Source organism: Chrysemys picta, chromosome 6 (assembly GCF_011386835.1).
Source record: "Chrysemys picta bellii isolate R12L10 chromosome 6, ASM1138683v2, whole genome shotgun sequence".
NCBI lineage: Eukaryota > Metazoa > Chordata > Testudines > Emydidae > Chrysemys > Chrysemys picta.
Genome location: NC_088796.1, coordinates 1,985,749 through 1,998,332, shown reverse-complemented (window position 1 = coordinate 1,998,332; position 12,584 = coordinate 1,985,749). Strand labels below are relative to the sequence as shown.

The following is a 12,584-nucleotide window of genomic DNA, read 5'->3' as shown; positions in this document are numbered from 1 at the left end:
GATTCAGAAGACCTGGGGTCTGTTCCCAGCTCTGCCACTGGCCTGCTGGGTGACCTTGCAAGTCACTTCCCCTCTGCGTGCCTCAGTGTCCCCACCTGCTTTAAAGACTCTGCCCTGCTTTGCAAAGTGCTTTGAGATCTCTGGATGAAAAGCCCTGTATAAGAAGCTAGCTGTTATTAGCTGCTGTTATGAACCCTGCACAGCACTGGTTGCATCTGAGCCACCTCCGTTGCAGCCGCAGGCCCCCTTGGGAACTGAGCAGGGGCCCCTCCCTACGCCGGGCGAACTCGGTTTCTGCTAGAGACAGGCATGAATCCAGAGCCAAATGCCCGAAGAGAAGCTTGGAGCCTGGGCTGTTTTGAGAACACATTTAAAGCCCTTGGTTTCTGCCTGCGCGGCCGGTCGCTCCTGTCTGAGCCCAGCGTAGCCGGGACTGTAAACGTAACCCCAATGGAGATGCAGCCTCAGCGCTGTCTTGCTCAGCTGTGGTGTCGAATAGCTTCACACGCAGGGGAGCCTGCCTGGACTCTCCCATGTGCGGGGCTGAGCGGGGAGGGGTCCAGCTTGGCGAACCTGCCCAGAACCCGCTCACCACACTGCTGTGTCAGTGCATGGAGCCTGGGGTGCTGGCAGCGGCTGTCCCCGGCAGAGTGGGGAGCCAGGCCTGCCCCTGGAGTCAGCCCCATCTCAGTGGGAGCTTTCCGCGTGCGCTGTGCGGATATTGCTGCGAAAGGAACAGCCTGGCCCAGCCTGGGGGCGGCTGGGCCAGGGGAGGAGCGCTGGCTTCCCTCGCTGCAGGGACTGGCAGCCCAGGGAGCTGGCCCTGGGGTAGGGAGCCCCCCTGTTGCTCTGATAGCTGCGTCCCTCCCGGGGGGCCAGGAGGGCGGTGTTGGGCTCTCAGCCAGCGCACCTCGGTGGGGTCGCAGAAGGGGGAAAGTGGGAACGTGGAGAAGCCCTTCCTCAGCCGCCCCCCGCCCCACAGAACGAGCAGGTGGAGCTGACGGTTGTTCCTCCCACCAGCCCAACCCAGGAGTTTGGGACTTAGGCCAGGGCCACGTTGGCAGTTTGTGGGGTCCAGCGGGGAGCGTTTAATGGGAGACCCAGCCTGCGAAGACTACAAGCCCCAGCATGCCGTGCGGACAGGCTGCTCTCGCTGAGAAGGAATGTTGCATGCTGGGTCCTGTAGTCTCCCTGGGCATCCCTGCGGTCTGTCCCTGTAATCAGCAGGGTCGCTGGCTCTAGCTCTGGGTGCCTCAGTATAAGAGCACCCAGCATGGTCTGATTGGCAGGAGTCCTGCCCTGGCCCCACAGGGGGTCCCCTGGGAACTGGCTGCTCCTGGGCACCCCCGAAGAGCGCGAGACCAGCGCGGTGCGCGGCCCCTTTCTCTTGTTCGAAGGTTATTGCAGGGCGAGTCCTGCCACCCGGGCCCCGGAGCTGGCTGCAGCCAGATCTGGGGAGCGAGGCTGGGCCCTGCTGATCCGTTGCCCGGAGTGAGTCTCCTGGGCGTTCTGGGGACTTCGTTTTGACCTGCTAAGAATGAAATTGAAAACCCCACCTCTCCAAACCCCTGCCCCCAGGGCGGCACCTTCATGTCTTCCTTTGCCAGTCGCAAGTTCGGGGTGGGGGGTGCTGAGATCGGAGTGGCGTGAACTGGAAGGATGGGAGCCGCGGGGGCTGCAGGCGGCCTGGGGGATTCGGTGCCCGTGACACTGACGCTCTGTGCTCAGGAAGAGGGAACGGGCAGAAAGGGAGCTGAGCAGCCTCGCCCATTGCGTTCACGTGGGGGGCTGTTTGTCTGGTCTCTCAGATGGGACTGTCGGTGCAGCTCCGCTCTGGGGATGACGTGGATCGGGCCAGGCAGGCTGGGGGGCGGGTGTCTAACTTGATCTTCAGTGGGTCCCATCTGGAGAGTTTTGAGAGTCTCTGAGTTGTTTAATATTCACCAGTCGCTGAGGATGGGGCGTAGAAGCACCTGGGAGAGGTGATAATGGGAGTCCGGGCACTGTACCCCATGGAGTCTCCTCCCCCCATGGCTGGGAGTGACGCGTGTGTTTGCAGTCTGTGCTCCTGAAATGGCTCTCGGTAACCCGAGCTGCATTTCTGCCATGCCCTTTGAGAGGCCTCTGGATGTACACTGGGCTTTTCATTAGCAGTCTGGGCCTGGCTTTGCCAGCCCGCAGCCCGCGCCTCCCCCTGCTCGCAGGCTCTGTGAGAACACGTTAGCTTTGCTGTGCCCAGGGAGCGGGGAGCTAAGCCCAGATCCCTGTCTGAGAAGTGCCCTGTCATTCCAGCAGCTGCCGCGGAGCCTCGTCCTGACACCCGGTTACAGCTCAGAGCCAGCTGATCGCTGAGCCGATGCTGGGACGAGCTGGTTTTCCTTTGGATTATCACTGGCCTAGCATCGTGTCTACTCCAGCCGCTCTAATGCGCCAGGCACTGTGAGAATCTCATCGCTTACGCACTGGGCTCCCAGCTGCAGCGACCCGTGACCAGGGCCTGGGGAGCCGGGACAGGGACTGCACCCAGCCAGGTAGGCGCTGAAACCGTCGGTTTGCACTGCTAGAGGTCTCGGTACTGGCAGCGTAACCCCGTCTCTCCACCCAGGGAGTGACAGGTGTCTTTTCACGTGTGGCTTGTGAACATGTTCTCTACAGCAGTGTGCACGTATCCCTGCTAGAACGGGGGGGCTGTAACGTGTGCACTATGGGAGGATTCTTCGTGTCTGCGTTGCAATGGGGCACAGAGCTTTCCTCTCGAGTTCCCTGGTCCAACCCGGCTCAGGTCTGCAGGGATCCAGAATCGGTCTCATTTCCCATTATTGCTCAGTGCCCCCAGTGGTTGATGTTGGCCCCTTTCCTAATGGGTGTGGGGGGGTGTCCTCCTCACAGCCCCCCCAGCCGCAGCGCTCACTGTCTGGTTCAGCAGGGTGGGCGAAAATGGGATATGGCCCGTTTCAGGTGGGGGGAGGGTGGTTTTAGGGAGAAGTTACAGGGCTGGGTTCTGTAATCACCGAAACTGACCCTAGGGAAATGACGCAAAACCCTATCGAATGGGCCTGGGGCTGATCTCCGGGTAGTAGGGGGTGTGAAAGGTTCCCATTTTCCTAGCTCCTCTAGGCCGTCCCCATAAGGGAGGTTCTTGGGTGGCTGCTGGCCCTGCATAGAGGCTCTAGGGCTGGTGGGCTGGTATCTTCCCCTGCAGCTCGAGGCATGTTTTAAACACAACAGCGTTCACACGAGTATTCGTATTTAGCAACCTGCCCCCTGCCCCCCAGGGGGGTGTAAAGTGAGGGGCAGGTGGCACGCTCCCCTGCCCCACCTGGGACGGGGTTCCTTGCCTGCCTGCCTGCTTTCCTCCCGCCACCACCACGCCCACTCAGGTGGCTCTTGTGCTGACGGCCATCCTGCCCCCAGCCGCCAGGCGCCTCTGCCGGGCTCCCCGCTCTAGATGGCAGGTCAAGGAGACTGCGTCTGCTGCAGCGTGGGACTCGTTCGGAGGGCCAGCTCCAAACCCCAAACCATTGTGCAGGGGCTGCTCAAGCCCAGCCCCCCAGACGTTGGGAGCGGGGTCTCTCGCCCCCCAGTCCCCCCCCCTCTCTGCAGGCAGAGGCTGTATAAATAGTGCCCGCCGGATGCTATTTCGGGTCTAGCCCTTCCCAGGACGCCTCCCAAGAGTTATGTGAACAAGTGTTAAAAATAACGCTCCAAGCCCTGCCCGAACGCTGGGCAAAACCCGGCGACTGTTCCCTACACAGCAGACCTGGCCCTGGGCACGGGGGGCCAGGCGGGACCTCAGGGGCTTTTCTGCTCTGACTGCTCAGTCTCCCTACGGGGGCTATTGATGGCAGCCGTGCGCCAGGCCCACCACTGGCCCGTGGGACTAGGAGTATTTGCCAAAAAGCAAAGGACCTCGCCCAGAACAAGCTGGGTTTTATTTCCGAGCTCTGACGGGAGACATAGGGGGAGGGCCAGCTCAGTGGTTTGAGCATTGGCCTGCTAAACCCAGGGTTGTGAGTTCAATCCTTGAGGGGGCCACTTAGGGATCTGGGGCAAAATCAGTACTTGGTCCTGCTAGTGAAGGCAGGGGGCTGGACTCGATGACCTTTCAGGGTCCCTTCCAGCTCTAGGAGATAGATAGATAGGTATCAGACCCGGGCTCCACCCAATGCTGCCGAGGAAGGTGCAAGAACCTGCAGCAGTGGACTTGAGAGAATCTGTCCCCCATGTTAGGTCTCCCCCAACCCCAAATAGTTAGAGAGGTTTAGACCCTGAAGTAGAGGATTAATGTCCCTACCACAACTCTTTCTTTTCATTAGCTTTATAGCTCTGGATAGTCTTGCTAGCCATAGACACACGGTCCAGAGAGCAAAGGGTTAGCACTGAAACCCTGCCAGGGGTCAGGGTCCCACACTCTGGCTGACTTTTCCATGCTGTGGTGCAGAGGCTACTGGGCTCCAAGGGGAGCACTGCATGCTGGGAGGTGTAGTCTCTATGAAATGGAAGGATGACACTAACAGGGCGAGAAATTGCTCTAAAAGCCTCTGGACTCACTGGTGCCATTTCCCCCTGTGTGCTGCAGGGGCACTGATTGACGCACGCCCTAGGGAGCTGCAGTCCTAAATGCATCAGTGTTTATAACTCTAAACGTCCCTCAGCCAGGGCCAAATGAACTATCCTGGCAAAGTTCTGCCCAGCCTTGTTCTGAGAGAGAGCAACAGACCCACCCATGTGTCTGGCTCCCCGTCCCCTCCTTAGTCACCCTGCTTGGTCCTCCTGTTGTGCATTTGGTTGGCGTTCTGCTTTCCTGGCACTGGGATTAAAGATCCCAGGGCAGGTTTTGCCCGAGTTGGAGTGTGAACCCCGATGGCCTGGACATATTCCAACATGGGCAATTACATAAATTTCCTCTGCGGTTTCAGCTGGCTACAGTATTCGCTTCCTGGCCTGAACCGAGCGGCCCTGTTGCTGTGCGTTGTGAAACATCTGCAGTGCTCCACCCTAAAGGTGGCTGCATTTCAGGTTGGGGTTGGGTGTTCGGTTCCTTACATGTCCCTCACCTGCTTCCCCAACCGGCTGTGCAGCTTCGCTAAGGTTTGTAAAGTAACTGAGACAAAAGTCCGTCACGGAAATGTAAAGTATCTTTGCATCTGATTCTGGGGTGTGGCTGGGAGGCAGGATAACCTGTCCCAGCCTTTAAGCCCTGCATCTGCTGGCCTAGCCACTGTTGACGTCCAGCACAGGGTGTCTCTGCCCCTCAGAAGGGCTCTCCTTTCTCTGCCATTCTCACCACTGGGCATCGCATACGGCAACGTTCTCGCTCTGCTGGGAACACTGTCGCTGTTAGCAGACACGAGCCTGTGGCCCCTGGGAATCTCTCTGGTGGGAGGTCCCCTGAAAGGGAGGTGGTTTGGTGTAGTTAAAGCTAGAGGGAGCTCTATTAGGCTCCTGTTTACTTCAGACCATTTCTCTAATTTGTCTAGATCATTTTGAATTTTAATCCTGTCCTTCAAAGCACTTGCAACCCCTCCCAGCTTGGTATCGTCCGCAAATTTTATAAGTGTACTCTCTATGCCATGATCTAAATCATTGATGAAGATATTGAACCGAACTGGACCCAGAACTGATCCCTGCGGAACCCCACTCGTTATGCCCTTCCAGCATGACTGTGAACCACTCATAACTACTCTCTGGGAACGATTTTCCAACCAGTTCTGCGCCCACCTTATAGTAGCCCCATCTAGGTTGCATTTCCCTAGTTTGTTTATGAGACGGTCACGCGAGACAGTATCAAAAGCCTTACTAAAGTCAAGATATACCACGTTTACTACTTCCCCCCATCCACAAGGCTTGTTACCCTGTCACAGAAAGCTATCAGGCTGGTTTGACACGATTTGTTCTTGACAAATCCATGCTGCCGTAGCACCTTGTTATCTTCTAGGTGTTTGCAAATCGATTGCTTAATTATTTGCTCCATTATCTTTCTGGGTATAGAAGTTAAGCTGACTGGTCTGTAATTCCTCGGTCTGTCCTTTTTTCCCCTTTTATAGATGGGCACTAGATTTACCCTTTTCCAGTCCTCTGGAATCCCTCCCGTCTTCCATGACTTGTCGAAGATTTTAATTGCTAGTGGCTCAGATATCTCCTCAGTCAACTCCTTGAGTATTCTAAGATGCATTTCATCAGGCTGTGGTGACTTGAAGACATCTAAGTTTTCTACGTAACTTTTAACTTGTTCTTTCCCTATTTTAGCCTCTGATGCTACCTCATTTTCACTGGCATTCACTGTTAGACGTCCACCTGCTACTAACCTTTTTGGTGAAAACTGAAACAAAAAAGTCATTTAGCACGTCTGCCATTTCCACATTTTCCGTTATGGTTTCCCCCCTGTCCTTGGGCTTCCTCATTCTTCTAATGTATTTGTAGAATGTTTTCTTGTCTCTAGCTAGTTTAATCTCGTTTTGTGCCGTGGCCTCTGTAATTTTGTCCCTACGTATGTGTGTTATTTATTTGTTTATATTCATCCTTTGTGATTTGGCCTAGTTTCCGCTGGACTAGCACCCTTCTAGCCTTCACCACCTTGGTTTTCAAGACCATCTCATGATATTTTGGGGGCCCTGGCTCCTGGGTTTTGAGTGCCTGGGATTGTGCTGACACCACTCTGTAGCGGAAGCACGGCCTTCTGGAGCTAGGCGTCCCCGTGGGAAGCCTGGTCAACTCTGGGCGGGTCACGTTACTGCATGTGTGTGCGTGACCTGCACCTTGCCTGGCCCCTCTGCAGCTGTGCCCTTGTTAGCACTCCTAGCCCCGGGGATGGGACTGACGAGTGTCTGGCCGGGGGACGGCCCAGGAAATCCCAGCAGCGTCGCTCGTTCGCTCGCCGAGCTTCTCAGGGTTTTGCAGGTTGGCGACTCCTTATCTGAAGAGAGACATTTTTGCGCCCCCTCAAACTCCTTATAAAAGTCAGAGTAAAAGGGGACCAGTCCTAGCAGTGCCACGCCTGGCTGGTTAGTTGTGTGCGCGTGGTGGGAGGTAGCAGAGAACACCTGAAGGGCCCGGGGCGGCGGGAACAAGACTTTCTGTGCTTTAGACTGGAATAGAATTTTCACTGCCTGCGACCCGCCCATTGCCTGTCACGTCCCACCGGCTGAGAAATGGGGCCGTTTGCTGTAGTGCACCTCCCAGGCAACCTCTGACGGGCAGACTGGCCTGGGGGCGCTGACGAGGCCTGGGGGGTTCCTGTTTCCACCATGGGCAGCTGGGTGGTGACTGAGAAGGAAGTGATCTGCTCTGGAGCCTATGTACAAACGGTTTCAGAGTAGCAGCCGTGTTAGTCTGTATCCATAAAAAGAACAGGAGTACTTGTGGCACCTTAGAGACTAACAGATTTATTAGAGCATAAGCTTTCGTGGACTACAGCCCACTTCTTCGGATGCATACAGACTTGTACATACATGTACAAACGCTCCTTCCATAGTCCGGGGCCAGTCCCTCAGCTCTCCTTCCCCGAGGCAGTGCTGGGAAGGGGGGTTGTGGTGACTCAACTCCAGTGGCCTCTGGTCTCGTGGCCTCCCTGCTGATTCATCCAAAGCCAGCTGGTGGATTTGTGTATTCGAATAGATGCACAGAGTCACAGGTTCCAGAGTCAGAAGGGGCCACTGAGATCATCTGGTCTGACTCCTGCACAGCACAGGCCAGAGACCTGCCCTGAGATAATGCCTGGAGTGGATCTGTTAGAAACAGCCAAGCCTGATTTCAAAGTTGTCAGAGCTGGAGAATCCACCACGTCCCTTGGTAAACTGTTCCAATGGTTAATTATGCCCACCGCTAAAAATTTACGCCGTATTTTCAGCCTGAATTTGTCTAGGTTCAACGTCCAGCCATTGGATCGTGTTTAGACCTTTCGCTGCTAGATTGCAGAGCCCATTATTAAATATTTTGTTTCCCATGTAGGTACTTGCAGATTGTGATCAAGTCTCCCTGTAACCTTCTCTTTGGTGAGGTAAATAGATTGAGCTCTTTGCGGCCATCACTGGGGGGCAGGTTTTCCCATCTTTTAATCATGCTTATGGCTCTTCTCTGACCCCCTCCAATTTATCAACAGCCTCCTGGAACTGTGGGCCCCAGCCCTGGACACAGGATCCCAGCAGCAGTCACACCAGTGCCAGGTACAGAGGGAAAATCACCTCCCTGCTCGTTCTCAAAATCCCCCTGTTTATGCATCCCAGGATCGCATCAGCCTTTTTGGCCACAGCGTCACCCTGGGAGCTCATGTTCAGCTGATTTTCCACCACGACCCCCAACTCTTTTTCAGCGCCCCTGCTGCCCAGGATAGAGCCCCCCTTCCTGTAAGAATGGCCTGTGCTCTTTATTCCTAGATACATACATTTACATGTAGCCACATTAAAATACATGCTGTTTGCTTGCTCCCAGTTTACCCAGCGATCCAGATCGCTCTATATCGGTGACCTGTTCTCTTCATTATTTCCTACGCCCCCAATTTTTGTGTCATCTGCAAACTTTATCAGTCATGATTAAGGCTACAATTTTGTCGTGGAGGTCACAGAAGTCACAGAATCCGGGCCTTCTAGAGACCTCCGTGACTTCAGCCCATGGCTGCTGGGAGCTGCAGGTTCCCCCCACTGCCCGCGGCATCTGGGTACTGCAGGGCACCCCCGCCGCCCGAGCGCCGAGTTGCCAGGGGCGGCAGGGATACCCCGCAGCTCCCGGCCGCCATGGGCAGCAGGGGGACCCCGAGTTCTGAGAGGCCACGGGTGGTGGGGGTGTTGTCCCTCCTTTTTATACTTTCAGTTCCCCTCTTGGAAAAACATTTCAGCTGGGCTCCAGGAGATGAAAACCCTATGGGGAAGGATGTTCCCTGCTGCTTTTTTCTCACTGGTTGGTGCTTCCTTTGTTTCCCTTCCTGCTTGATGACTCTGTTTGCTACTTAAATACAAAGGGGGCAGGGGATAGCTCAGTGGTTTGAGCATTGGCCTGCTAAACCCAGAGTTATGAGTTCAATCCTTGAGGGGGCCATTTAGGGATCTGGGGCAAAAATCTGTCTGGGAATTGGTCCTGCTTTGAGCAGGGGGTTGGATTAAATGACCTCCTGAGGTCCCTTCCAACCCTGATAGTCTATGATTCTATGAAATGAAGCAGAGCACACATTCCTTTGTTTGAGACAGACTTGTGTGCCAGCCTCAGTTTGGAACATGTGCTCATAACACCACACATAACACTTCACATACAATGTAGCCACACACATTTTATCAGGACGATACTGCTCAGCAAAGTATGAGTTTTCAAATGATCCCTCACAAGGCATACTTGGTACAAAGATTATTGCGGTCGTGTGTAGGGTGTGACCTGTCCCACTCTCCTCTTGCGAATGGTTCATGGTGCTCGGTGTACCTGGGTGAGCGAGGGCAGACTGCAGCTTGGAGAACCACCTGGGATTTCAGGGTGAGACATTTCCATTCTACAGGTCGCCCAGGCAGCTTTACAGCAGCTGCCCTGGGTGCCAGAGGGCCGTGGCCTGGGCTTCTCCTGCCCAAGAGGCTAAACTCTACGGAAAGCCTGACAGGCCATAGCAGTCAGTCCCTGCTCCCCGTGGTCTTCCACTAGCCGCTGCTGCTTGCTCAGATGGGGCAGGGGGGTGAGCAGGATCTTCACTGCCGTGGTAGCAAGGCCTGGTTGCCATCAGAAGGGAGTGGTGCTCCAGGCAGAGCTGTACCTGTCAATTGCAGGGCCGAGCCAGGCCAGGCCAGGCCGGGCTGGGTGGGATTCTGGCCGGGTTAGGCTAGTTCATCAGGTCGGCGCGGTGTCCCCCCGGTGAATAGTGTAGCTGTCAGTTACAGCCCCTGGGGGGCCTGGCCGGGTGAGGTTAGTTTATCGGCTTGGCTTGGTGTGGCATCCCCCACGTGAGGCCGCAGTTCCTGACAGGGAGCTGGTTAATGTTGGTGTCTGTGGGCAGGGACAGCTGCTTGGCCTGTTGGCATTGGTACCTCGTAGCGTCAGGGTTGGCAGGGCTCCCAGGAGAGCAGGGAGGGCAGCAGAATATTTTCCATTCTGCTCCTCGCTGCGGGAATGAGTCTCCGGGGTAACGCCTTGCTTTGCTACAGAGGAGATCCTGCTGTCCCGGCTGAACAGTCCTCAGCTCGTCTGCCTTCATCACTGCTGACAGCACAACGGGGCGGGCCGGGTGGTGGTCTAAGGGGAACAGAAAGCCCTCCAGGGCTCGCTCTCTGCTCCCCTCAATTGCCAGACACGGAGCGGCCCTGTCACCGCTCGCTAGCAGGGACACACGCTACGGGGCCTGGAGCCTGCCTGGGCACGAGCCGGGAGAGCTCCGACCCCACGGAGGCCTCTGGAGAGACCTGCGACAGTGCAGGAGAAGGCTGGGCCCTGCTCCCGGGATGGGCACTGAGTGGCCGTCTCCTGTTGTTGTGGAGGGGAGATGCAGTGCGAGCACAGGCCATGCACCTCAGACAGGAGAGCAGCGCGAAGTCCCCCCCCAGCCCCGGGCCTTGGAAGTCATTTCCGTGACCCTGCCCTGCTCAGAAAGCAGCGGGGGGGCCTCATGTGCCCAGTGATTCTAGCTGCACTGGTCCGTCGACCCTGGGAGCAGTGCCCAGATGTCCCGATTTTATAGGGACAGTCCCGATTTTTGGGTCTTTTTCTTATATAGGCTCCTATTACCCCCCACCCCCGGCCTGATTTTTCACATTCGCTGTCTGGTCACTCTATGCCCAGGCCCTGCCTGTGCGGCGCGTCCCAGCTGGGAAGAGTTTAAATGCCAGCGCTTAGGTGGCTCCGGGAGGTCTCGTCACTGCCTGTGAAGTGCTGCTGGGCTGGGGACCAGCCTCCTCGGCCTTGCCAGCACGGAGCTTGTTCTGAAACCGGCCCACCACCTCCAGGTTCCCACCGAAACTGCCCCGAGCAGCCTGAGGCTACGCTTTGGGCCTTCCCGTGGGGTCCAGCTGCTCTGGGCGTCTCCCCAGGAGAGGAGTCCCACTGGCGGGTGGGGGAGAACTCCGATAATACAGCGATGGGCACTAGAAATCCTTCAGGAGAGCCGCTCGCCCCGCAGAGCGCAGGCCCCCCCTCAGCAGCTTGCCAAGAGCCCGCAGGCCACGCAGGTGCAGCCCCCCCACGCTGACAGGGAGGTGACCTGGCCCAGCGCATGGATGGAGAGGGGGCTCCGTGGGCCACGCGTTTGTGTTAGAGATGGGGTGGCCCTGGGCTGCATCGCAGAACTGAGAGGGTTTGGCTGGGCCGATAGGCAGCACGGGAACCCCCTGCTTCAGACAGCTGCCGATTCAGTCGTGGTTTAAGATTCGCAGCGTATCTGAGCTCGAACCCTTGGCCGCGTGATACCTGCACTGGCTGAGTGCCTGGCTGCTGCTCTCCACCCCTGAGGTGGCTGCATTTCAAGGGGGCTGTTTGGATGTTGCTTGTGGAGGCCTTTGGGATCAGAGGCACCAGGGAGAACCACAAATCTGTCAGCTCCTCCGCGGCCCTGGTCACTTCCTCTGCTCCACACGGTGGGCCAGCCAGCGCCTTCTCTCCACGGGCTGTGCTGCCCAAGGACTTGTTCTGCATGCACACAGCAATTCCCGCTCCCCCTCTGTGTGCTGCCAAGAGAAGAGAGCAGGAGGTGTGAGACCCAGAAGCAGGAGCCGCAGCAGATTTCACTGCGGAGGCTTCAGCTGGATGTGGGAGGCTGCAGGTGACCCCGAGCTGCTCCTCCCTGATTTCCCAGCGCTGATCAGAACCAGTCCTCCATCTTCCAGCTGGGCCTGTTCTCTGCACACCCCTCCCCCTCGGCTGCCTCCTCCCAGTCCTGCCTCGGCTGAAGTCCCGCAGGGACTGTGTCTGAGCAGTGGGCATGCCTGGTCCTTCACACAGCGCAACGTCACAGCAGCAGCAGGCAGAGTGGAGATGTGATTGCGCAGACCCTCTGCATTGCCAGGGATGCAGCTGGAAAGAAAATAGGAATTGAGTGTGTATCCCCCAGTCCCTGGGAGAGAGGCGAGCCCGGAGCCGGCTGGAGTCTGGACCCTCGGCGCTGCCGGCTGCTCTTGGGGGCAGAGGGATGAGACGGCGCCTTGGGAAGGTGAGCTGGGGAGATGCTTGGGGGGCGCTTGTCTTGCTTGCAGATGGTTTTTAGGTCAGACATTTTCCTGCCAAGCGGTGGATTTTGCCAGCTCCCTGCTGGAGCTCAGAGGCGTCAGGTTTGCTTTGTCCCTTTGCTGCTGCGCTGGGTGGGAGGCTGGTGCGATCGCCGTGCAATGTGTGTGTCCATGGAGCCGTGACACAGCAGGTTGTCATGTCCAGGACTCCCCGGCGGGTCGGTCCTGCAGAGGCGAGCGCTGGTTTGCCCTGGCATCGCCCTCTCCCTGGTGCAGTAACACGGCTCCCCATTGTCTGCCATGACAGCCCAGCCCAGGGAGCTTGTTTTGGTGTGAGCACTGCCACGCTGTCTGTGCGTCCCTGTGCAGCGTGAAATCCGCTCTGACAGGCAGCCCTTTCACGAGAAGCCCGGAGACAAAGGACACAGGCTGGGGAGGGAGGGAGGGCGGCTGCTG

At 57.1% G+C, this 12,584-nt stretch overlaps 1 protein-coding gene across 12 annotated transcripts in view; it reads left to right on the top strand.

Annotated features, from left to right (window-relative positions):
* The window catches only part of RUSC2 (RUN and SH3 domain containing 2), a 68,442-nt gene that overhangs the window by 12,424 nt on the left and 43,434 nt on the right, over positions 1 to 12,584 (top strand). For 4 of the 12 annotated variants that reach the window (XM_042846640.2, XM_065598607.1, XM_065598606.1 and 1 more), the window contains one exon: positions 2,293 to 2,531. The exons of 3 other annotated variants lie outside the window; for them this stretch is intronic. The gene's annotated coding sequence lies outside the window, so the exon portion shown is untranslated. Of the gene's footprint in view, positions 1 to 1,705; positions 2,532 to 10,676; positions 12,113 to 12,584 lie in introns of those variants that run through there. 5 more of the 12 variants (XM_065598609.1, XM_008174896.4, XM_024111411.3 and 2 more) reach the window with 3 other exon arrangements.